A 25117-nucleotide genomic window follows, 5' to 3' on the forward strand; every position below is an offset into this window, starting at 1 on the left:
TCATTATCAAAACAATGTTGCTTAGCTGCTTTTTTTCTTTCAAGCGTACAAAGAAGTGATTTTTTGGTAAACTTGCAGTTGTGCAACCATAACCCCCAGTTTTAGAGCCCTTCCATTGCCTCATTTGTGCCCATTTTGCAGTAACTCCATTCCCCGCCCCAGCTCCAGGCAACTGCTAATCTTTATTTTTCTAGATTTGCCTTTTCTGGACTTTTCATATAAACAGAATCACATGTGCTTTTACTTGCAGCTGGCTTCTTTCCCTTAGTGTGTTTTCCAGGTTCCTCCATGGTAGGACATGTATCTGTAGCTTGTTCCTTTTTATTGCTAAATAATACCCTATTGTACAAATATACCACGTTTTGTTTATCCATTTTTCATTTGATAGACATTGTGTTGTTTATCCTTTTTGGATAAATTATGAATAATGCTGAAAATTTGGAAAAGTCACATGCAGATGTTGGTTTCACTTTCTCTTAGACACGGAGGACTGGGATTGTCGGCGCGTGTTGCCCGGGGAGCTGCATGCTGTTTTCCACAGTGGCACATTCTGCATCCCCACTGGCAGCCCGTAGAGGGCTCCAGTGAATCCGCATTCTCTGTTGTCTGATACAGTCCTAGTAGGTATGCAGTTGGGGGTCTCACTAGGATTCTAATCTGCATTTCCCTAGTGACTTGCTGTTGAACATCTTTTCATGTGCTTTTTTATCACTCATAACTTTTTTGGTGAATTATTCAAAACTTCTGCTCATATTTAAAAACAGCTTTGTTTATAATTTACATACCATAAAGTTCACTCTTTTAAAGTAAACAGGTCAGTGGCTTTAATATATTTACAGAGCTGAGTAAATATCTCCATAATCTAAATAAAGAACATTTTCATGACCAAAAAGAAACTTGGTTCCCGTGGGCAGTCACTCTCTTTCACCCTCCCCTAGCCCTTAGCAACTACCTATTGACCTTCTATCTCTATCAGTTTGTCTATTCTAGACAGTTCATATACACAGAATCACAATATTTGGTATTTTGTGACTGGTTTCTTTCAGTTGGCCTAATAATGTTTTTGAGGTTCACCCCTGTTGAAACATATATCAGTATCTTATTCCTTCCTGTTAGTAAATAATATGACATGATATGGCTATACCACATTTTGTTTATCTGTTATTCAGTTGATAGACATTTGGGTGGTTTGTACTTCTGAGATTTTATAAGTAATGCTGCTGTGAACATTCACGTACAGGTGTTTGCATGGACATATGTTTTCATTTCTCTTGGGCAGTTATTTAGTTGTGGAATTGCTGGGTCATATGGTGACCAGATGCTTAACATTTTGAGGAATGGCCAAACTGTTTTCCAAAGCAGCTGTACCATTTATGTTCCCACCAACATGGAATGAGGGTTCTAGTTTCTCCACAGCCTTGCCAACACTTGTTACTGTCTCTTTTTGATTATAGCCATTCTGGTGGTTGGGAACTGCTATCCCATTGTGTTTTTGATTTGCATTTTTCTAATGACAAATGATGTTAAATGTCTTTTCATGTACTTACTGGCCTTTTGTACATCTTTGTTGGGGAAATCACTATTCAAATCCTTTGCCCACTTAAAAAATTATGTTGTCTCGTTGAATTGAAAGACTTTTTTATATAATCTGGATACATGTCTTTTAACATATAGATGATGTGTAAACATTTTCTCCAAGAAGGTGGCTTGGCTTTTTACTTTCTTAATGGTGCCTTTCGAAGCTCCAGAGTTTTGGATATTGATGAAGTCCAGTTTATCAATTTTGTTTCTTTATAGATCATGCTTTTGGTGTCATATCTTAGAATTCTTTGCCTAAGATCACAGAGATCTTGTCCTATGTTGCCCTCTAAAGATGTTATGCTTTTAGCACTTACATTTAGCTCTCTGATCCCTTTTGTGTTAATGTTTGTGTATGGTGTGTAGGGAGGGCCCTGAGTCTCTCCTTTGCATGTGGACCTTGAATCGTGCCCATACCATTTTTGATGAAGACTGTGTTTTCCCCATTGAGTTGTCTTGGCACCTTTGTCAAAAGTCAGTTCACCATAAGTGTACGGGTTTATTTCTGGATTCTTAGTGCTGTTCCATTGATCTGTATGTTTATCCTATGCCAGTACCACACCGTCTTGATTATTGTAGATTTTTTTAAGTTTACTTTAAGTTTTGAAATCTTTCTCTCTCTTTTTTTTGAGATTTTATTTATTTATTCATGAGAGACAGAGAGAGAGAGAGAGGCAGAGGCAGAGGGAGAAGCAGGCTCTCCGCAGAATAGGGAGCCCGATGCGGGGCTCGATCCCAGGACCCTGAGATCATGACCCGAGCTGAAGGCAGATTCTTAACTGACTGAGCCACCCAGGTGCCCCTCGAATTCTTTTTCATACATTGTTTGGTTTTTAGTGCTTCTTTGGTTGTATTTTTCAGTCTTGTCTCCCCAATTAGACTGAAAGCCCACTGAAGACCCAGCTCTGTCATTTCAGATTACCAGCCTCCACACAAGTTAGTTCAGGTTTTTGGATTTCATTTTTCTCATCTACAAAATAGAAATAAAATTTCTTACCCTTCCTATGTCATGAGGTTGTTAAAAGGATCAAATGAAGTAACAAGTGTGGAAACGCTCCTAAACTGTAGTTTTTATCATTGTGAGTGACCTTTATTAGCCCCACTTATGGTGAGTAAATTTGTATACCTGCTTTCCTAAGATCCTTCACTTTAATCAGGAGTGTAACTTTGGTTTATAGTGGACTTCGTAAATCTCGCAAGCCTGTGCTTGATCCTCAGTAAGTCTAGTAAGTTCATTCATGTTTTTTACTTTAACTGGAAGTATGAGTGTGGCTTTTTTTTTTTTTTGCTCTGTTGTCTTCCTCTAGGTCGCTAGCCCGCCAGGAATTAAGTTGTCCCTCTTGCTTTTGACTATGGTCTTAGACTGCTCCTCTTCCCTAAACCTCCCTGTGTCCCAGCCAGACAGGGTGGGGGGTGTGCTGGGGAGCTCATGTACGGTAGGTTGACACATCTTCCAAAAAGTGGTTAACAGCTGAGTGAAGCACGGCATCGAGATGTAAGATCCATGTGGTTAAAGTTTTAGTATGCTCTGAGAGCATGGAGTGGAGAGGAGGAATCCTAACTTCTGGTCTCCATAGTGGACACTGTGTCAGGTTTCACTGTCCTCACCTCCCAAGAAAGCGACCCTCCCAAGAGGGCAAGATTGTTTTCCAAATCACAGTGTTATTGAAGAAGACTCCGTGCTTGATGGAAACTGTGTTTTCTCTGTAAATGACAGTCTGTAGGGCCTTACTAATCTTGCTGTTCCAGCATTAATGGTTCTGTATTCAGGGCCGGTGGACATGCTTCTCCACCAAAAGTAAACTGTCTTTACTGAACTATACAGCCTCACTCAGCAAACTGTTTCTGGTAACTAGGACTCAATTAACCAGCATTACACACTGCTAATACAACTGATCTTTAGAAAAAAAGGCCATTAGTCAATAAAAATCCCCATAATACCTTCAGAATGAAAGGTTAGATGTGTGTGTGTGTGTAGAGAGAGACTCACCATTAACTGCAATTCCGAGTTCTAGTGATTTACATTGGTATTTTATCTAGAGTATGTATGCTCTACTCGTGTACTGGTGTATGCATTAAAGATGGTTAATTCAAGGTGTTTAATTTTTTAAGAGTTAAGCCATTTTCTTGTGCAGATTAGAGAGAATATAGGATGTTTCTCTGTTGAAGTGTTCAGGAAGTTGGCATCTGTTTTCTTCTCCACACTCCTCTGGGGCATAGAGTGGAGAACAGGTTTCCAGAGGTGGCCCAGGCCTGTGCTCTGTGGGCTTGTGCCCCCTCTTCTGGCTCACCAGTGTGCCCCAGGTGCGTCATGAACACATCCCCAGTCTGGTTTCTACAATTCTGCCAAATCGTGAAGCCTGTAACACTCCTCCCTCCCCCCATTTATCCAGCTGGGCCCCCATCGCTTCTAATAACGGAGAAAGTCCGCGGCAACAAAGGTGGGCTCGCGCCTCCTCAGCGGAGGGCACCTCGTCTTTGCCAAGACCTGCCAGGGGTTTTGTTCTGTCATTGAGGCGACACAATACATATTTTATACTTTAATTTATGTGTCTTATCAAGTGTCTTTTCTTAGCCAACTGTGTTTCTGTTTCAACTGTTCTCTAGTGAGGTTGCTATTCGATTGATATTCAATTATTGTTAAGTAATGGGGTCTTTGTGTATACTTGGGATTTTAATTTTGTTTATACAGTGCAAGTGTCTTCTTAGTTGGGTGGTAAATCTTCATCTGCCTTTATGAAGGCTGACATATCCTCTCCAGGAGGGAGTAAAAGTGAGCCATGTAACAGAATCCTAGAGTTAAATGTCTCTGCAGGCTTCGTTTTCCTTTGGTCCAAGCCAATCCATAATAACTGGACAATTTGCCAAGTAAGTATACAAGTCAATGGCATATGCAGTCAGCTCTCAATAATCCACCGTGAATAGCAGAAAACATGAATAATTTAATCCACTCAGCTGGTCGGGAGCCCCCAAGCAGGTAACCCCCATGTCCCCTAGAGGAGCCCAGCTCTTACCGACCACCTAGGTACCAGCATGACTCCCCCTTTCGCCTGCCACCGGGTGCGGGGACCCAATTCCCTAACCGCCTGAACCACTTAAAGAATGTCAGCTTGTCGCCGTGGATGATCACAAGTCTGCTGACCTTAAAATGTAACAAATGTTATTTGACTCCACACAGAAATGGTTTAGAATGCACTTCCAGTGTTTTAGGTTTCATCCAGAAAGTATGGGTTCTAGCTCAGAGTCACCCGTCCGTGCCCTTTTGCTCTCCTTTCTGGCAAATCTGATGTTGTTCAGAAACAAGCAGGGAAATAATATCACTGTCAGCCCGCTGTGGTGTAACTGATGGGGGAAGCTTGAAGCCTGTGTATAAAATGACATGGGGCGTATTTAATATTTCCACTTTTTCCCTTTAGCCCAAATTGTGGGAAGTTGGCAGTAAACCAGTTTTACACATCGAGCTTGTGTTGACAGTGTAAAGATTGAGTACATCCTGAGTAACTGGAGATCTAGGTCCTCGGTCTTCTTGGGTGTTTTCTCTGACTTGGGCAAAGGCACAGAAGGCTGCATTCTTTGCAAATGTCTTGAAGATGATTAGTAGGATTACTGCAGTATCCGGGAGAAGAAGAATTGGATGTACTCCGATAGACCAGAAAACCACACAGGTGTCAAATTAAGGTTAACAAGGGCGCTGAGGAGAGCCCTTCCATGCAGAGACGAACACTCAGCACCAGGGCTGGGGCAGCTGCTTCACGTGGAGAAGACTCGGGGGCAGTGGGGGATGCCCACCTCTCTTGGACGTGCCACACCATGTGGCCACTGCGCCCGTTCCACTAGGGTGGGTTTCTTCTGTGTAGACGCACTGGCTGAGCCGTGGAAGGCGGTCATTCTTTCTACGGTGGGGGCCACTTGGCTTTGCAAGTATTTTTTATGGTTTATTTTAAGAGGGATATTGACAGTTTAGAAACTCTGGAGCAGGATGTCTAAGGATAGGAAGAGTCTGGAAAACATCTCAGGTGTGAGATAGTGAGAGGCAGTAGGAATGGTTGGTTGGAGAGAGGAAAGCTCACAAGTACCTGAGCGTGATCTGCAAACATCTGGAAGGATGTTTATCTCCTGCTTGAGGGACTATTTATTTTATGTTGCTCAAGAGGGGAAAATTAGAATTAGTGGGTTGAGATTATGGGAAAGCAATTTGGCTTAAATCAGTATTTCTAGAAGTATGGTATACGCACCACCAGGGGTATGAGAGATTGCTTTCTCTTCATCTTCAAAAACTTTATTTCAAAGTAGTTACAGATTTACAGAAAGGTTCCCCCCCCCAAAATAATGTAGAGAATTCAGGTATACCATCAGCTAAGCGGCTTACGTGATGATAGTACAGTGAGTGCACCGTGAAATTAGCCCTGGTGAAGCGCTGCTAACTCTGCTCGACCTTCTCCTGTCTCACCTGTTTTCCCACTAACAGCCCTTCTCTGACCCGGACGGGCTCCAGGGCCCACACTGCCGTAGTTCGTGTGCTTCTCGGTCTCTTCAGTCTGCGTGTGACACTAAGCAGTGCTCATGACCTTGACACTTTGAGTGAACGGTAGTCAGTTACTCTGTAGAGTGTCACTCAGTCTGGGTTGTCTGACGTTTTCTATGATTAGATGAAGACCGCAGAGGTGAAGTTACGCCTTCTCAGTGCATCAGATCAGGGCTGCGCGGTGCCAGTCACTACTGCTGGTGTTGACCTTGTCCCTCCGTGAAGGTCATTTCATCCACTGTAAAGCCACTTTCTTTCTCTTTGTAATTAATAAAAACCTTGGAGGAGATGCTTTGAGGCTGTGCCAATATCCTGTTTCTCCTTAAACTTTTGCCTAGTGATTTTAGCATCTACTGGTAAGTCTTGTTTGAAATAACTTTCACTGTGGCATTTACTTCATGGTGGTTTTGTATTTTCCTCATTCCTTTACACCTGTTAATTAGAATTCTGCTGAAAAGGAGAACACTAACTCTTCTCCCTCAATGATGTATTCATTTGCTGATGTCATGGTTAGACTCCCAGGTCTTTATTCTCTGGATTACAATCCAGTGATGTTGTTACTCATTTTATTGCCCAAGCTGTTTGGCTTTGGCCACTGGGAACCCCTTCAGGATGGCGTGCCTTTGTCTTTTTGACGTGTCCTCATCCTTTTTAAAGAAACTTACTTTGGGTGACACAAAATGTCTCAGGCTCATCTTATGCTTTCCCTGTTCCATGCCTGAACCAGCGCCTCTCGATGGAGCCTAGATTCCTTCAACGGGAGAATGGTAGTTAGAAAGCAGTTTCTACGTGCTAGGTATAGTCTTGCTGCCACTAGGATGTCACCATGACAGCAGACATAGCTAGGAAATGTACGTATGGGTGTATGCATACATCCTAGTAATGTAAGTATTCGTACTTATGCTTCCTATTATGTGCACATCCACACAGCCGTATGTATTCCTCTGCTGCTGTCTGGATACATATTGAAAACTGCATTCATGCTAATACTTCCAGTCCTGATCCAGCACCCCTGGGTTCTTTTTTTTTTTTTTTAAGGATTTATTTATTTGAGGTGCGAAGGAGGAGAGGGAGAGAGAGAATCTCAACCAGACTGCACACCCAGCATGGAGTCCAATGTGGGGCTTGATCTCACGACCCTGAGATCACTACCTGAGCCAAATTCAGCAGTCAGATGCTCAGCCGACTGAGCCACCAGGCGCCCCACCACTAGGTTCTTTAATAGCCTTCTCTCTTCCCTTATTTGTAACTTATCTCTTCCACAGAGAGAAACCTGGCTCTTCTTAGTTACAATATGTTTACTTATTTATTCAATCCCAGTATACCAATAAAATAGTTTCAAATTGCTAATCTGTAAGAAACAGATTTGCTAACTAGAGTCAGTATTTGCATACAGCTTTTTTGTCCTTAGACTTAAGAGTTTCTAGTGAAAATCGTATTTTCCAGAATTACTGAGGATCGTTCTGTATTTCAGTGTGGCTGTGTTACTTGTTTGTAAAATGGTTTCATTTGTTACCATTTGTGTTCCATTTGGGTCTGATGTCCTGGTTGATTTAAATTTGGTCCTTATTTTCGGGTATGTGAAGTGTCACTGGTTCTAAGACTAGAGCTTCTGTAGAATTTGCATCAAGTGTCTGCCTCCACTTTATACCTGTCGTCCCCCTTCTCTCGTACCTTTTCCCACCCACTCTCCATGGAAACCAGCGTCTTTAGTTACTGGCGCCTCCTCCCTGTATTTCCTTTGTGCGGATGAGCAGACGGGTGCGGGTGTTCTCATCCCCCTTCCTGCATTGCACATCTTCTTCTGCACTTTGTCACTGTACGTCCTGGGAATCGCTGCGAGCCCATGCACACAGGTCTTCCCCTGTTTTTTACAGCTGCCTGGAGCTGTGTTGCTGAGATGTGCCGCGCTTCTCCAGCTGCTCACCAGCCTGTGCCTGTTTAGGTGGTTTCCAGTATCTTCCAGCTTAACCAGTGCTACAGGGAGTAACCTTTGTGCAGCCTCTTTTCACATGTTGTTGTAGGTATGCCTACCCAACAGGTTCCTGCAGGTATAATTTCTGGGTTAAAAAGTCTCTATAGCTTTTGTTAGGTATCACCAAGTTTCCTGCAGAATTTGCAGCCCAGGAGATGCCTTTTTCCCTACAGCCTCTCCAACAGAGTCTGCATCACACCTCAGCATTTTGCCAGTCTGACAGATGCCAAGTGCCCTGTGGGGTCTTTTTGTTTGCTCTTCTCTAAGTGTGAGTGAGCTTGAACTTGTAAATTTCTTTGTTAATTATCTGTACATGGCTTTTTCCCATTTTTCTTTTGTGTGTTTGGTCCTTTGTCCCTCATTTTCTAGGAGAGTTTCATATATTAAGGGGAGTGGCCCTTTTCCTGTGGTATGTGCTGCAGAGATTTTCCTCCAGTTTGTCAGTTATCTTCTGTTTTGTCTAGGGTACCATTTTGTTTTGTTTCGTTTTACCCTGCAGACATTTTTATTTTTATGTAGTCAAATTCATCAATTTTTGTTTCATTACTTCTGGGTGTGGAGTCATAGGGAGAAAATCTCCCTATACCAATGGCTCACCCATGTTTTCTTCTAGGAATTCTATAGTTTCATTTTCTCACATTTTTAGATCCTTAATCCATTTGAGGTTTATTCTTATATATGATACAAAAGACACATCTGATTTCATCTTTTTCCAGATGGCTACCCAGTTGTCCCAGCACCATGTGTGAAAAGGTCCATCTTTATCCCAGTGACTTGTGATGGCAAATTTCCATATATATTCAGGCTTATTTCTGGACTTTTTATTCAGTCCCATTTGTCTATTTGTCTGTTACCAGCACCACCCTTCTTACATAGAGTCTTTATAGTATGGTTTTATGTCCAGTGGTTTTAATTTTGTTTTTTCATCTTTATTGATAAAAATATTAGTCTAATGAATTTTTCTCTGATTACTGCTTTAAAGGCATCCCATAGATGCTGATTTTTCTCCCCAGGGCTTTCTTGGCTATTCTTGCATGTTTGTTTTTCCACGTGACCTTTAGTGTCAACTTGTGCAAGTCTACACTGTGGTCTATTAGTATTTTTACTGACATTACATTGACTTTATAAATTAACTTAGGGGCAACTGTCATCTTTCTAATGTTAAGTCATCCTAACCAATAATAGATGCTTTTTCATTTGTTCATTTCTGCTTTCGTTGTCTTGCAAGAATGTTTTACATTATCCTTGTGTATATAGGTTGAGTGCAATTACTATTAAACTTATTCCTAAACATTTACTCTTCCTGGTTGCAATGATCTAAAATGGGGTTTTCTCTAACACCTTATTATTATATGTCAAGGCAATTTTTGTATGTTAACTTTGTGTCCTACTCTTCAATTGATTATTTAATTGTTTGGGTTAGTTTTATCATTGATTCTCTGGGGGTTTCGAGATATGTATTATGATATCTGCAAATAGTGATAGTTTTACTTCCTTACCCATTCTTATGCCTCTGCTTGACTTATCTTTTGTAATTACATAGGGTAATGTAATACATCTAGGGTAGGGCAGTGGTAAGCAGAAATGGAGACTGGGCATCCTTGCCTCGATTTTAGTGGAAATGCAGCTAGTCTTTTCCCATTAAATAAGATACTTGCACTGGGAATAAAGTATGTATATTTTATCATGTTAAGAATATATCTCTCAATTTCTGTTTTCTGTAATTTTTATAAATGGGTTTTAAATTTTGTCAAAGGATTTTTCAGTATCTGGGTAGATGATCATATGTCTTTTCCTTAGGTTTATTAATATGAAGAATGATACTGGATTTCCTAATATTGAACCCAACTTTCATTTCTGGAAAAAATCCTACTTGGTCATGGTATGTGGCTTCTTCCTGTGGTGTTAGATTCTGCTTGTTAATGTTTTATTTAATATTTGTGCATTGATATTCGTGAGGGATACTGGCCTGTGGTTTTCTTTCTTTGTTCTTCTTTATCTGGTGTATCAGTATTATACTTCTTCATAAAAGGACTTGGGGACTTTTCCATCCTCATCAGTGTTCTTTAGCAGTTTATGTAGAGCATTGGAACTCTCTGGTCTTGAGCATTTGGTAGAACCTCCTGTGAAGCTGTCTGCCCTGGTGCTCCTTGGGGAGGTGCCTGCTTAGGAACCTTTGTCTTCTCTGACTCTCCTCTGGTTCGGCTCTCTAACTGCAGTGGAGTCAGACTTGGTCATGGCCATCTGAGCTTCCTCGGGGAGTTGCCCATGCCAGCGACATGTTCAAGTCTGTTTGCATGGAGGTCTATAAAAGAGCCCCTTAGGATTTTTAAAATTTCTTGTTTCACTGGTCACTTCCCATGTGTTATCTCTTATTTTCTGTGTCTGTGCTTTCTCCCCTTTTCTCTTGATCAAGTAGCTGGTAGATGGTCTACTTTGTTAATTTCTACCCCCACCCCTGCAAAAAACCATAAGACTTAGAATTACTGGTTAGCTCTGATGTTTTTAATGGAAAACCTCCCCTTATGAGTCAGCGTTTCCCTCCATTGTTTCTTCCTTGCATTTTCATTTGGGTTACTAATAAGATAATATTTATTGATTGATTAATTTTATTTTTTCATTTTTATTGGTAAAAATATTAGCATAATGAATTTTTCTCTGATTACTGCTTTAAATGCATTCCATGGATTCTGATACATAGTGTTTTCTGTGTAATTATTTCTTAAAAATTCTATACTTTTACTTTAAAATTTTTTATTGTTATGTTAATCACCATACATTACGTCATTAGTTTTTGATGTAGTGTTCCATGATTCATTGTTTGCGCACAACACCCAGTGCTCCACGCAGAATGTGCCCTCCCCAATACCCATCACCAGGCCAACCCATCCCCCCACCCCCCTCCCCTCCAGAACCCTCAGCTTGCCCCTCAAAGTCCATTGGTTCGTCTCCCCGATGGTTCGTCTGCCCCTCCAATTTCCCCCCATTCATTCTTCCCCTTCTGCTATCTTCTTTTTTTTTTTTCTTAACATATATTGCATTATTCGTTACAGAGGTACAGATCTGTGATTCAACAGTCTTGCACAATCACAGCGCTCACCATAGCACGTACCCTCCCCAAAGTCTATCACCCAGCCACCCGGTCCCTCCCACCCCACCCCCACTCCAGCAACCCTCAGTTTGTTTCCTGAGATTAAGAATTCCTCATATCAGTGAGCTCATATGATACATGTCTTTCTCTGATTGACTTATTTCACTCAGCATAACACCCTCCAGTTCCATCCACTTCATTGCAAATGGCAAGATCTCAGTCCTTTTGATGGCTGCATAATATTCCACTGTATAAATACACCACATCTTCTTTATCCATTCATCTGTCAATGGATATTTTGGCTATTTCCACATTTTGTCTATTGTGGACATTGCTGCTATAAACATCGGGGTGCACGTACCCCTTCGGGTCCCTACATTTGTACCTTTGGGGTAAATACCCAGTAGTGAAATTGCTGGATCATATGGTAGCTCTATTTTCAACTTTTTGAGGAACCTCCATACTGTTTTCCGGAGGGGTTGCACCAGCTTCCATTCCTACCAACAGTGTAGGAGGGTTCCCCTTTGTCAGCATCCCCTCCAACATCTGTCGTTTCCTGACTTGTTAATTTTAGCCATTCTGACGGGTGTGAGGTGGTATCTCATGGAGGTTTTGATTTGGATTTCCCTGATGCCGAGCGATGTTGAGCACTTTTTCATGTGTCTGTTGGCCATTTGGATGTCTTCTTTGGAAAAATGTCTGCTCATGTCTTCTGCCCATTTCTTGACTGGATCATTTGTTCTTTGGGTGTTGAGTTTGATAAGTTCTTTATAGATTTTGGATACTAGACCTTTATCTGATATGTCATTTACAAATATCTTCTCCCATTCTGTCAGTTGTGTTTTGGTTTTGTTGACTGTTTCTTTTGCTGTGCAAAAACTTTTTATCTTTATGAAGTCCCAATAATCATTTTTGCCCTTGCTTCCCTTGCCTTTGGCGATGTGTCTAGGAAGAAGTTGCTGCGACTGAGGTCGAAGAGGTTGCTGCCTGTGTTCTCCTTTAGGATTTTGATGGACTCCTGTCTCACATTTAGGTCTTTCAACCATTTGGAGTCTATTTTTGTGTGTGGTATAAGGAAATGGTCCAGTTTCATTCTTCTGCATGTGGCTGTCCAATTTTCCCAACACCATTTGTTGAAGAGACTGTCTTTTTGCCATTGGACATTCTTTCCTGCTTTGTCAAAGATTAGTTGACCATAGAGTTGAGGGTCCATTTCTGGGCTCTCTATTCTGTTCCATTGATCTATGTGTCTGTTTTTGTGCCAGTACCATACTGTCTTGTTGATGACAGCTTTGTAATAGAGCTGGAAGTCCGGAATTGTGATGCCGCCAGCCTTGCTTTTCTTTTTCAACATTCCTCTGGCTATTCGGGGTCTTTTCTGGTTCCATACAAATTTTAGGATTATTTGTTCCATTTCTTTGAAAAAAGTGGATGGTATTTTGATGGGGATTGCATTGAATGTGTAGATTGCTCTAGGTACCATTGACATCTTCACAATGTTTGTTCTCCCAATCCATGAGCATGGAATGTTTTTCCATTTCTTTGTGTCTTCCTCAATTTCTTTCATGAGTATTTTATAGTTTTCTGAGTACACATCCTTTGCCTCTTTGGTTAGATTTATTCCTAGGTATTTTATGGTGATGGGTGCAATTGTAAATGGGATTGACTCCTTAATTTCTCTCTCTTCTGTCTTCTTGTTGGTGTATAGGAATGCCACCGATTTCTGTGCGTTGATTTTATATCCTGCTACTTGACTGAATTCCTGTATGAGTTCTAGCAGTTTTGGGGTGGAGTCTTTTGGGTTTTCCACATAAAGTATCATATCATCTACAGAGAGTGAGAGTTTGACTTCTTCTTTGCCGATTTGGATGTGTTTGATATCTTTTTGTTGTCTGATTGCTGTGGCCAGGACTTCTAATACTATGTTGAGTAGCAGTGGTGATAGTGGACATCCCTGCTGCGTTCCTGACCTCAGGGGGAAAGCTCTTAGTTTTTCCCCATTGAGAATGATATTCACTGTAGGTTTTTCATAGATGGCTTTTATGATATTGAGGTATGTACCCTCTCTCTCTATACTCTGAAGAGTTTTGATCAAGAAAGGATGCTGTACTTTGTCAAATGCTTTTTCTGCATCTATTGAGAGGATCCTATGATTCTTGTTTTGTTAATGTATTGTATCACATTGTTTGATTTGCAGATGGTGAACCAACCTTGCAGCCCAGGGATAAATCCCACTTGGTCATGGTGAATAATCCTTTTATTGTACTGTTGGATCCTATTGGCTAGAATTTTGGTGAGAATATTTGCATTCATGCATCCATGTTCATCAAGGATATTGGTCTGTAATTCTCCTTTTGATGGGGTCTTTGTCTGGTTTTGGGATCAAGGTAATGGTGGCCTCATAAAACAAATTTGGAAGTTTTCCTTCCATTTCTATTTTTTGGAACAGTTTCAGGAGAATAGGTATTAATTCTTTAAATGATTGGTAGAATTCCCCTGGGAAGCCATCTGGCCCTGGGCTTTTGTTGGGAGATTTTTTGATGACTGCTTCAATTTCCTTTGTGGTTATAGGTCTGTTCAGGTTTTCTATTTCTTCCTGGTTCAGTTTTGGTCGTTGATACATCTCTAGGAATGCATCCATTTCTTCCAGGTTATCTAGTTTGCTGGCATAGAGTTGCTCATAATATGTTCTTATAATTGTTTGTATTTCTTTGGTGTTGGTTGTGATCTCTCCTCTTTCATTCATGATTTTGTTGATTTGGGTCATTTTTCTTTTTGATAAGTCTGGCCTAGGGGTTTATCAATCTTGTTAATTCTTTCAAAGAACCAGCTCCTAGTTTCGTTGATCTGTTCTACTGTTCTTTTGGTTTCTAGTTCATTGATTTCTGCTCTGATCTTTATTATTTCTCTTCTGCTGCTGGGTTTAAGCTTTATTTGCTGTTCTTTCTGCAGCTCCTTTAGGTGTAGGCTTAGGTTGTGTATTTGAGACCTTTCTTGTTTCTTGAGAAAGGCTTGTATTGCTATATACTTTCCTCTTAGGACTGCCTTTCTGCATCCCAAAGATTTTGAACAGTTGTGTTTTCATTTTCATTGGTTTCCATGAATTTTTTAAATTCTTCTTTAATTTCCTGCTTGACCCATTCATTCTTTAGTAGGATGCTCTTTAGCCTCCATGTATTTGAGTTCTTTCCGACTTTCCTCTTGTGATTGAGTTCTAGTTTCAAAGCATTGTGGTCTGAAAATATGCAGGGAATGATCCCAATCTTTTGGTACCGGTTGAGACCTGATTTGTGACCTAGGATGTGATCTATTCTGGAGAATGTTCCATGGGCACTAGAGAAGAATGTGTATTCTGTTGCTTTGGGATGGAATGTTCTGAATATATCTGTGAAGTCCATTTGGTCCAGTGTGTCATTTAAAGTCTTTATTTCCTTGTTGATCTTTTGCTTAGATGATCTGTCCATTTCAGTTAGGGGGCTGTTAAAGTCCCCCACTATTATTGTATTGTAGTCAATGTGTTTCTTTGCTTTTGTTATTAATTGCCTTATATAATTGGCTGCTCCCACGTTAGGGGCATAGATATTTACAATTGTTAAATCTTCTTGTTGGCTAGACCCTTTAAGTAGGATATAGTGTCCTTCCTCATCTCTTATTACAGTCTTTGGTTTAAAATCTAATTTGTCTGATATAAGGATTGCCACCCCAGCTTTCTTTTGGTGTCCATTAGCATGGTAAATGGTTTTCCACCCCCTCACTTTCAATCTGGGGGTCTCTTTGGGTCTAAAATGAGTCTCTTGCAGACAGCATATGGATAGATCTTGTTTTTTAATCCAGTCTGATAGCCTGTGTCTTTTGATTGGGGCATTGAGCCCATTTACATTCAGGGTAACTATTGCAAGATATGAATTTAGCGCCATTGTATTGCCTGTAAGGTGACTGTTACTGTATATTGTCTGTGTTCCTTTCTGGTCTATGCCGCTTTTAGGCTCTCTCTTTGCTCAGAGGACCCCTTTCAATATTTCTTGTAGGGCTGGTTTTGTGTTTGCAAATTCCTTTAGTTTTTGTTTGTCCTGGAAGCTTTTTATCTCTCCTTCTACTTTCAATGACAGCCTCTGTAGATATAGTATTCTTGGCTGCATATTTTTCTCGTTTAGTGCTCTGAAGATATCATGCCAGTCCTTTCTGGCCTGCCAGGTCTTTGTGGATAAGTCTGTTGCCAATCTAATGTTTCTACCATTATAGGTTACATATTTCTTCTCCTGAGCTGCTTTCAGAATTTTCTCTTTGTCTCTAAGACTGGTAATTTTTATTATTAGATGTCGGGGTGTTGACCTATTTTTATTGATTTTGAGAGGGGTTCTCTGTGCCTCCTGGATTTTGATGCCTGTTTCCTCCCCCACATTAGCAAAGTTCTCTGTTATAATTTCCTCCAATATACCTTCTTCCCCTCCCCACATTAGGGAGGTTCTCTGTTATAATTTGCTCCAGTATACCTTCTGCCCCTGTATCTCTTTCTTCTTCTGGGGTCCCAATTATTTTAATGTTGTTTTGTCTTATGATATTGCTTATCTCTCGAATTCTGCCCTCGTGGTCCAGTCGTTGTTTATCTCTCTTTTTCTCAGCTGCTTTGTTTTCCATCATTTGGTCTTCTATAATGCTGATTCTCTCTTCTGCCTCATTTATCTTAGCAGTTAGTGCCCCCATTTTTGATTGCACCTCATTAATAGCTTTTTGATTTCGACTTGGTTAGATTTTAGTTCTTTTATTTCCCCAGAAAGGGTTTCTCTAATAACTTCCATGCTTTTTTCAAGCTAGTATCTTTAAAATCATGATTCTGAACTCTAGGTCCGACATTGTACTAATGTCCGTATTGAGTAGGTCCCTGTCAGACGGTACTACCTCTTGTTCTTTTTGTTGAGGTGATGTTTTCTGTCTTGTTATTTTGTCCAGAGGAGAATAGATGAATGAGAGAACAAAATGCTAACAGGGTAACAACGTCCCCAGCAAATATACTCTAAACAAATCAGAAAAGACCTGAAACCAGGGAAAAAGAAATAGAAAGAGAAAAAACAGTGGAAAAACAAAGAAAAAGATAAAAACAAACAAAAACAGAACAAAACAAAAAAACCAGAATATGATCGAATATGATCAGGCTGGTGCATAGATCAGTGCCACACATTAGATTTTGGGTCTATTTTGGTCTGTTAGAAGAAAGTGCCTCCCAAAATTTTAAAGAAAGAAAGACTTGTGTATGTACAAAATAAGGGTTGATATGATGATAGGATGGACTATGATTGTAAAGATGAAAAGTATAAAAAATTTTATAAAAGGAATTGATAAGTTGTTTGAAAAAAGAAGAAGAGGATTTAAAAAAAAAAGAAAAAAAAAGGGAGAGAATGTGATCAGGCAGGAGACTAGGACAGAGCCATACACTAGTGATTTAGGGTATATTTCGATTTGTTAGAAGAAAACTGTATCTCAAAATTTTTAAAAGGAGAACAACTTATATATATATGCCCAAAATAATGGTAACTACTATGAAGGGATAGAATATGACTCTAAAATGAAAAATAAAAATTTTTTAAAAAGGGATTGATATGATGTCTGATGAAAAAGGGAAAAAGAAAAATTCAAAAAAAAAAAAGACAGTTAAAAAAATTAACTTTGAAAGACTAATGAATCATGGTAAAAAAAGCCGTGAATTCTATGTGCAGTATTCCCCTAGCGCTGGGGTTCTCCCGTTCTCCTTGATCGGTAAACTCGGTCTTGGCTCGCTGGCTGTTCGTGCTGATCTTCTGGGGGAGGGGCCTGTTGCCGTGGTTCCCAAATGTCTTTGCCGGAGGCGGAATTGCCCCGCCCTTGTCGGTCCGGGCTAAGCAAGCTGCTCAGGGTTTGCTCTCAGGAGCTTTTGTTCCCTGCAAGCTCTCGGTACAGCTTTGGAGGACCAGGGTGAAAATGCTGGCTCCCAATCTCCACCCGGAGGAGCTGAGAACTCGGGGCCCCGCTCCTCAGTGCGCCCCCAGAGAAGAGCAGTCACTCCCGTGTCCCCGGTCTCCGGCCGCACTCCGTGCTCACCCGGCCTGTGACCGAGCGTTTCTATCTCTGGCCCCCGACCCCGTGTAGAGTCTCCAAACCCAGCAGATCCCTGCGGTGCGCTCCCGCGCCGCTCCTCCCGGGGGAGGAAGGGGAGTCTCCCCGGATCTGCCGTTTGTTGGGTCCCTGCTGGAGGAGCAGTGGCCCGACTGGGCCGCGGATCACAGTTTATGGCCACCCCGAGCTGAGAGCCCGCGCCTCGGCTCCGTCTCTGCAGCCGGCTTCCCCGCTCCGATCCCTGGGAGCTCTGGCGCACTCAGGCACCCCTGGTCTTTCTGTGACCCCGAGGGTCCTGAGACCACACTGTCCTGGGAGGATTCCACCCCCCGCTTAGCCACTGGAGCGACGTCCCTCCGCGGAGCCGGCTTCTAAAAGGTCCGATTTTGTGCTCCGCGGCTCTAGCACTTGCCAGAAGCGGCCGACGGAGGCCCCCTCCCCCACCATCTATCTTCCCGAATATCACCTCGGATTCACTTCTCCGCACGTCCTACCTTCCAGAAAGTGGTTGCCTCTCTGTTCAGAGAGTTGTTGCTCTTCTTTTCTTCGATCTCCTGTTGAGTTCGTAGGTGTTCAGAATGGTTTGATCCCTATTCAGCTGAATTCCTGAGACCAGACGAAATCCAGGTCTCCTACTCCTCCGACATCTTGCTCTGCCCTCCAAATTCTATACTTTTAGTTTGTATTTACTCTTTCACTAAAAGTCAATATAGGTTTTTTAAATATCCAAGTGGAAATGACATTTTTGTTTTTGTTTTTGTTGATAATGTATACTTTTATTACATTGTGATCAGAAAGTATTGTTTGCAGTATTTCTACATTATGGAAATGGTTGATGTTTTCTTTGTGACCTAATATATGACCATTGTAGGGAATGTGCAATAGATTCTTTTTTTTCCTTAAAGATTTTATTTATTTGAAAGCAAGGCAAGAGAGAGAAAAGAAGCTGGGGGAGGGGTAGAGGCAGAGGGAGAAGCAGTCTCCCTGCTGAGCAGGGAGCCCAACGCAGGGCTTGATCCCAGGACCCTGGGATCATGACCTGAGCCGAAGTCAGACACTTAACTGACTGAGCCACCCAGGCGCCCCTGTGTGATAGACTCTTTAGGAAAATGTGTATTCTCTATTATCAGGGTATGGACTTCACTGTATATCTGTGAGCTCTACCTTGGTTGATGGTGTTGCTTAGATCTCTCTCTACTTATTTCTTGTGTACTTGCTCTGCCTTGTATGGAGATGGTGTATTAGATCTCCCATTTTTATTTTTTTTATTTTTTATTTTTTTAAAGATTTTTATTTATTCATGAGAGACAGAGAGAGAGAGAGAGAGAGAGGCAGAGGGAGAAGCAGGCTCCCAAGGAGCAGGGAGCCCGATGCGGGACTTGATCCCAGGACCCTGGGATCATGACCTGAGCCGAAGGCAGACGCTTAACCATCTGAGCCACCCAGGCGCCCTAGATCTCCCATCTTTAGTACGTGCCTATGTGCATCTCCTTGCATATCCTGTCACTTTTGTTTTGTAAAGGGGCTGGTTATTTTTCTTTTAAAGATTTTATTTATTTGGGGGGGGGGAAGCACAGAGAGAGAGTGAGAGGGAGAAGCTGACTTCTCGTTGAGCAGAGAGCCCGACGTGGAGCTCCCTCTCAGGACACTGAGATCATGACCTGAGCCAAAGGCAGATGCTTAACTGACTGAGCCACCCCGGTGCCCCAAGGTGGTGGTTGTATTACTTGGTGTGTAGATGTTCATAAGCATTATGTCTTCGTTGCAGACTGTGGCTTTTAATATTAAATATATCCTCTTGTGTTTAACCGTTTGTGATGTGAATTCTACTTGGTCTACTTCTCTTTTTTTGTTTCATTTACCTTTTCCAGCCTTTTGCTTTTTGGCCTTTCTGAATGACTTTATTTTAGGTATGTCTCTTGTGTACAGGATACAGTTGGGTCTTGTTCTGTGAACCCAATTAAAAACCTTTTTCTTTAAATAAGTAAATTAAGTCCATTAATATTTATTGACATGACTGATTTATTTGCTTGTAACTCTATCAAAATATTTTATGATATGCATATTTTGTTGTATTTGCCATTCCTTTAGGAGATCTGTATTCTTTGCTTTTATATTTTTGATTTTGGATTTAGATAGATTTGTATTTTCTATTTATTACCTATGTATTTAAACCTTTTTTTATGTCCTTAGTAACCCGTTTTGTTAAACTCTTTATTGTCTGATTTGGTTTTTTCCCTTGTATTCTTTAATGCACACCGGTTGCTCACACAGTAATGACCTATACATTAATCAGAGTTTTTGCTCTTTACCTCTTCCTTCATCTCACATTTAGTTGAATTATTTCTGTTTTGTCACAGTATGTAATATTTGTACATCAGTCTTCCAGCCTAATTGCACCTTTATTTTGGTCTAATATGTACATCTAAATATTTTTGATGTGTCTCATAAATCCTTTTGCTGAAATTTTCCCATTCGTCAGTAGGCAGATAAAGTTTACCCTCACATAGAATCCTCAAGAAGGGCCGACTGGGTGTGATATTCTCCAAATTCATGAATGTTAAAAACTGCTTTTCTGTAGTCTTGGTAATTGAATGATGGCTTGCTGGATTTAAAATTCTTGGTTCATACTTTCATTGAATTTATAATGTTGCTCCATTGTTGCCTTGCTTGTGTGTTGGTTTTGAAAGTCTGTTAGTCTACTTCCTTTGCGTATTTATTGATTGGTGCCATGGGCCTTGAGGACTTTGTCCTTACCTTTGAAATCCCATAGTTTCATTAGGATGCATCTCAGAGTTGATCCTTCTGGGTTATTTTTCCTGGGTACCCAGTGAGCCCTTTCCTTTGAAGATTTGGGCCTTTCTCCATTCTGGAAATTTTCTTGCAGAGTTACATGTTAGCTTTACTGTTTTGTTTTCCTCTTTTACGAAGTCAGATTTATGGACATCACTCCTTTGTCTTCTCTCCCCACCACTTGCTTTCCTCCCCTTTCCTGTCTTTCTCAGTGTCGCTGCCCTCCTCTTGGTTGTGGTCCTGGCTGTCCTCAGTGCCCTTTGTTAGTTTTCATTTGAATTGATTCTCCTTGGGTGTTCTGTAATTGATTCCTCATTTCTGAGGTAATTTTGTTTTCCTTCCATAACTTTCCTGAGTCTGCTCACCTCTCCCCTGCTTTCTCCATTTTTGTCCTTTTCTGTTTTTAATTCTATGTTTCTAAATCAGTGTGGTATATTTAATTATGTTTTTGGGAGTATAAATTCCAATTTTCTTTTGACTCGTGGTAGTTTTCAGGAGGACGTTTTTATGGTACTGAGTGTTTAAAAGATTGCGTCTAGTGGCAGCCTCTTCGGTTGGTTTGGCCAAGTGCAGGGGCTGCCGTGGCAGCTGTTGGCTGGCTGCTCGGCTTTGGTGAGGACAGGTCAGGGTGAATCTAATGATACTCCTCTTTACTCCTAGGACCCTACACTTTCCCTCTTTCTCTTTTAGCTTCACCACTCAGTTGCCGAAGGGTGCTTCTCCCTTCCTCTTTTGTCTGTTTTCTTCCCTGGAATGCCTCTCTAAATGGTGTCTGTCCTCTTACACTGCATGTGTGGGCCTTGAAGTCCCTTCCCTGACAGAGGCAGTCAGGCACGTCATAGTGTCTTCATGTTCGTATGGACTTCCTCACCCTTCTGCTGTGCTCCTCTCTGTCTTGCGGTCTTTCCCTCTGCCCTGGCCCACTGGAGCTCGTGAAGACAGGTGTGAGCTAGGGGCACGAGGGACCTACACCAGGACCTGGTGGCTTTTCTCTTACCTTTTTCTTCATATTTCACATTCTCTGGCTTCATGTTATGCCCAGGGTGTGGTTTGATGTAGAATTTGTAGTTTCATCTGGGGAACCATAAGGAAGTCAGTGACTGCGTAGCCGGCCTTGTCTTCAGCCATCCAGAGGTCAAGCACTCACCCAAGAAATTCTTCTCAGTGGGCTGAGGGACTCGGAGCTCAGCATTTTCCAGTTTAATCCTAAAATTTCCATGTAATCTTTAAGGCATATTAGAGAACAGTAAAACTAGCACTCTAACCTATGATATAAGGCTTCTATATTGAATAAATCCATTTAAAAAAAAAGTCAGTTTAGAAAATACAAATAAGTAATAGTATAGATAAGGAACAAATTTCGTAGAAACCATGTCGATGGTTTGCAAGAGACCAGAGAGGCGGAGGGAGCCGCAGTGTAAGGGCCGTTTACTGACCTGGCGGGAGCTGTCCAGCAGCAGGGCCCACAGGCTGGCCCAGGGAGCAAGGGATGGACTTCACGACCCTTTGCAAAGGTCTTCCAGCTTCTCAACTTTGTGTCACTGAAAACATTGTTACCCTTCAAAATGCACAAAGTCTTGGGATTTTGATAGTGAATAATTTTTTTTTCTTTAGCGTTAGAGGATTGCTTTTGTAATTTATCTTTTTTAGTTCATGGGGAAGCAAAAACCAAATGCTAACTTTCCCAGAGGTTATCAGTTATGGAGCATGTATGCAACCTGAAAATAAGTAAAGTTAATTTGCTCTTCAGTGTCAGTAAGACAAAGAATTATTCACATGTGAATTATTTACATTGTATTAAGATAGTATGAAACTTGAAACTAGGCAAAATGTGTTGAAGCATGTAACTAGTTTCCTGAACAAAATTGATAGATTTTGTATATTTTCAATATCAGTAAACCAGTCACAATAGTTTATTATAAGAATTTTGGCCAAAATTGTTTCAAATGTCTATTTTAAATCCATAAAGCCAAGTAAACCCCAAATAGTGCTAGAAATAATGAGGTTAAATATAATTGATGGAACGTGTTCCTGAAAGACGGTGTTTAAAGTCACCCCCCAAACGTCCTATAAACTCACTCAGCTCTACAGGGGTCTGTGTTTGCAGCTGAAGTTTGCAGAAAGCAAATCCAATTAGTGTCCTGTGCTCCCGGAGCCGTCTCCAGTGAAGTTTCATGTCTTTCAGAAACGGGCATGCAGGAGAGTAGAAGCCGCCGGGCCGGAATGGGGCTGCACCCCCGCGAAGCTCAGCGCCCTGATGTCTTGGAGTGGCGGGGGGCTGCCACGTGTGGGGGTAGGTTCCCATTCCCACCAAACCAGCTGTGACCCATTTAAATATTTTAATAAAAAGTGTAAATAATGACTGTCCTGATGCATCTGCGGCTGTGATTTGTTAAATAGATGCCTCAGAACGGTGGAAGGAGCTCAGCCCAGCCTTGCCTGAGATGTATTGCGGGGGAGTCTGTAAGTGCATTCACCTTCTTGCTGTGACATAAAAGACAGACTTGCTCTTAAATATTAGATCCATAAAACAAAGTTAATAAAAACGGCAATTACATTTCTAAGGAATGAGGGATGTAAATAAAAAGATGCAGATTGATTTAAGCTTTTCTTGGCATTGTGCTAGGGTGCAAAATGATTTGTTTCCAGCTTCAGATTGAAAATAGAAATGAAAATACACTTAAAATTTTTTCTTAACACAGCGTTCAGGGGAGGGAACAGGCTACCGGATACGGTTAATAGGGATCATTTGAGGACATCTTGGAGAGAAGCGCTGACCTCAGTTAATTATCCGAATAGGAATGGACATTGTTTTCTCCTTTCCCTGGTTAAGCTTTCTTTGGTGTTCCCATAAACTTCACAGAAACCACAGATTTCAGGAGAAATGCAGTGTTCACAACATTAATTCAAAGTAAAGGAGGTCTAAGATGACCAGAGTCAGATTCTCAGTTTCCTGAGAATATTGGGCAGAATATCGTAAAGTATACACCGGCATAATACCACCTTTGTTATTAACTGTGCACTTACTCTAAGAACAAGTTAATGTCTTTGATAACCTCTGTAATTCTTGTTTTTTTATTTTAGATTTAGAATCTTAATATTGCAATAAAATAGAATTATGTTTCATTGCCACATAGAAACCAGGAGAGAGTGTGTGTGTGTGTGTGTGTGTGTGCATGTGTGTGTGTGTGTTTAGAAACCAAGTATGTGTGTGTATCTCTGTATATGTGAGTATTTCTTAGGTTGCCCTCTAAAGAGGTTAGAGAAACGTATTGCTCTGCTTTTGATCAGCAAAAGTTTGAGTTGATCCATCCTAAGTTTTTGAATGGGCATATCGCAGGCTACTGTGTTTTACAATGAGAGGCAATGATTTTGTTTTAAATGAAGACCTAATGCTGTGTCAGTTATTGCCCACGTGAACCTCTGATTCTCTGAAGTCATTGGAGAAATACAAAAACAAAGCCTAGTGTCTGACTCATTCCATGGAGGTGTGCTTTTTGTACTCTTCAGGAGAATTTCTGCATGTTATGCTGCATTCCATGGTGTAATCCTGAACAACGGTGAAGTCAAAGATCTAGCAATTGGAACTTACTATATTTTAGGTTGATTCCTGTAACAGCCACTTATACCCTAGAATACAAATACATAATGTTTACCCTGAGAAATGTGGCCCCATTATGACTAAATTGTGTTAGTGCTGGTGACTCACTGGTAACCTTCCTTGTTCTCATCCCATTTCCATGGACTGTATCTTTCAAATCCCCCCATCTGCTGGGCAAACACTTGGAACGTAATATGGATTCTTAATACTCCGAGACGTTGTGTTCTGTCATGAATGGCTTAAAGAAAAAAATTTGGCTCAAGCAACTGATTGGATCATTTTAGCTAATATTTTGTTTGAACAACAGTTTCTATTTGATTAGGATTTTTCCTTCCTTTGTAACTCCCCAAGCTTGCCTCTGTTCTGTTTCATAGGAAATGAATCTGTGAGCAGAGAACCTATATTGATATGTAAATATATCATTTTTTCCTTGGTGCTCAAAATTCTTTTCATCTAAATTTCAGAAACCGACTTTAAAAAATCAGTTTCCCTTTATCTGTAGTTATTCTCAATAAAATTTCACCCAAGCTTGGGTGATTTAATATTTACACCCACTGTTACAAAAGTCTTATGTAAATAAAGATTGAAATGTGAATTTGAAAAGTCACACCTCTTGATATTTGAACAGACTATAGGTGCATATATCTTCTTTTTCTAATAACATGGCTAGTTTCTCTCCTAAGCTTTTAAAATAATAAGACACTATTTTTATATTCTGGAACATCAGAAGGTTCAGTGCTAAATAAAAAGCAAATAGTATTTTTAGAAATGCGAGATCCCAGGGAGAAGTACTTAACAGTAAATCACCGATGGGCAGCAATTCCAAATTTCAGAAGACTTTATTAGACACACAGCTCCATTCACAAATGTGCATCTGTGTGCATTGGTGTGCCCCGTCCTGTACCATTGTTCCTAGAGCAGATCCAGGGTGGTGACCTGGGCTCAAAGAGAAGCAAAGGTTGCATTGAGGGGTCTTTGGAGCCCTAACAGGAGACTTGCCTATGAGTCTCAGCTTCTTTGGTGCTTCTCTCACCACAACCTCCCTTGGTGCTCCCCCCAGCACCTCCCTTGGTGCCCCCCCCAGCGCCTCCCTTGGTGCCGCCCCCCAGCGCCTCCCTTGGTGCCCCCCCCAGCGCCTCCCTTGGTGCCGCCCCCCAGCGCCTCCCTTGGTGCTCCCCCCCAGCGCCTCCCTTGGTGCTCCCCCCCAGCGCCTCCCTTGGTGCTCCCCCCCAGCGCCTCCCTTGGTGCCGCCCCCCAGCGCCTCCCTTGGTGCTCCCCCCATCACCTCCCTTGCACCTAGTTTTCTGGTGTGCTTCTGACCCGGCAGGTCCTGCTCTGAATCCTTACACGGCTTTCAGCTCCGTGCGTGAGCACCTGCTGTCTCTCCTGAGCTTTTCCTCATTTTTAACACGGATCGTTTCTCATGCATGCAGGGTCTTGGCTTCTCAAGTATGCGGGGACGTT

General features: G+C 41.4%; 1 non-coding gene across 2 annotated transcripts; it reads left to right on the top strand.

Moving 5' to 3' along the window:
* Window positions 1–7983: 7983 nt before the first annotated feature.
* LOC114221789 (uncharacterized) lies at window positions 7984–22320 on the top strand. Of its 2 annotated transcripts, none has more exons than XR_015767150.1 (3): window positions 7984–8127; window positions 9879–9960; window positions 22238–22320. It is a non-coding gene; the product is annotated as an uncharacterized LOC114221789 (transcript). The 2 variants fall into 2 exon arrangements; XR_015767151.1 differs by lacking the exon at window positions 22238–22320 and adding an exon at window positions 13367–13414.
* The last annotated feature ends 2797 nt before the right edge of the window (window positions 22321–25117 follow it).

The sequence above is a fragment of the Eumetopias jubatus genome, unplaced genomic scaffold (genome assembly GCF_037043125.1).
Source record: "Eumetopias jubatus isolate StellerSeaLion01/CBP00866 unplaced genomic scaffold, mEumJub1_p1.0 scaffold_17, whole genome shotgun sequence".
Lineage (NCBI taxonomy): Eukaryota > Metazoa > Chordata > Mammalia > Carnivora > Otariidae > Eumetopias > Eumetopias jubatus.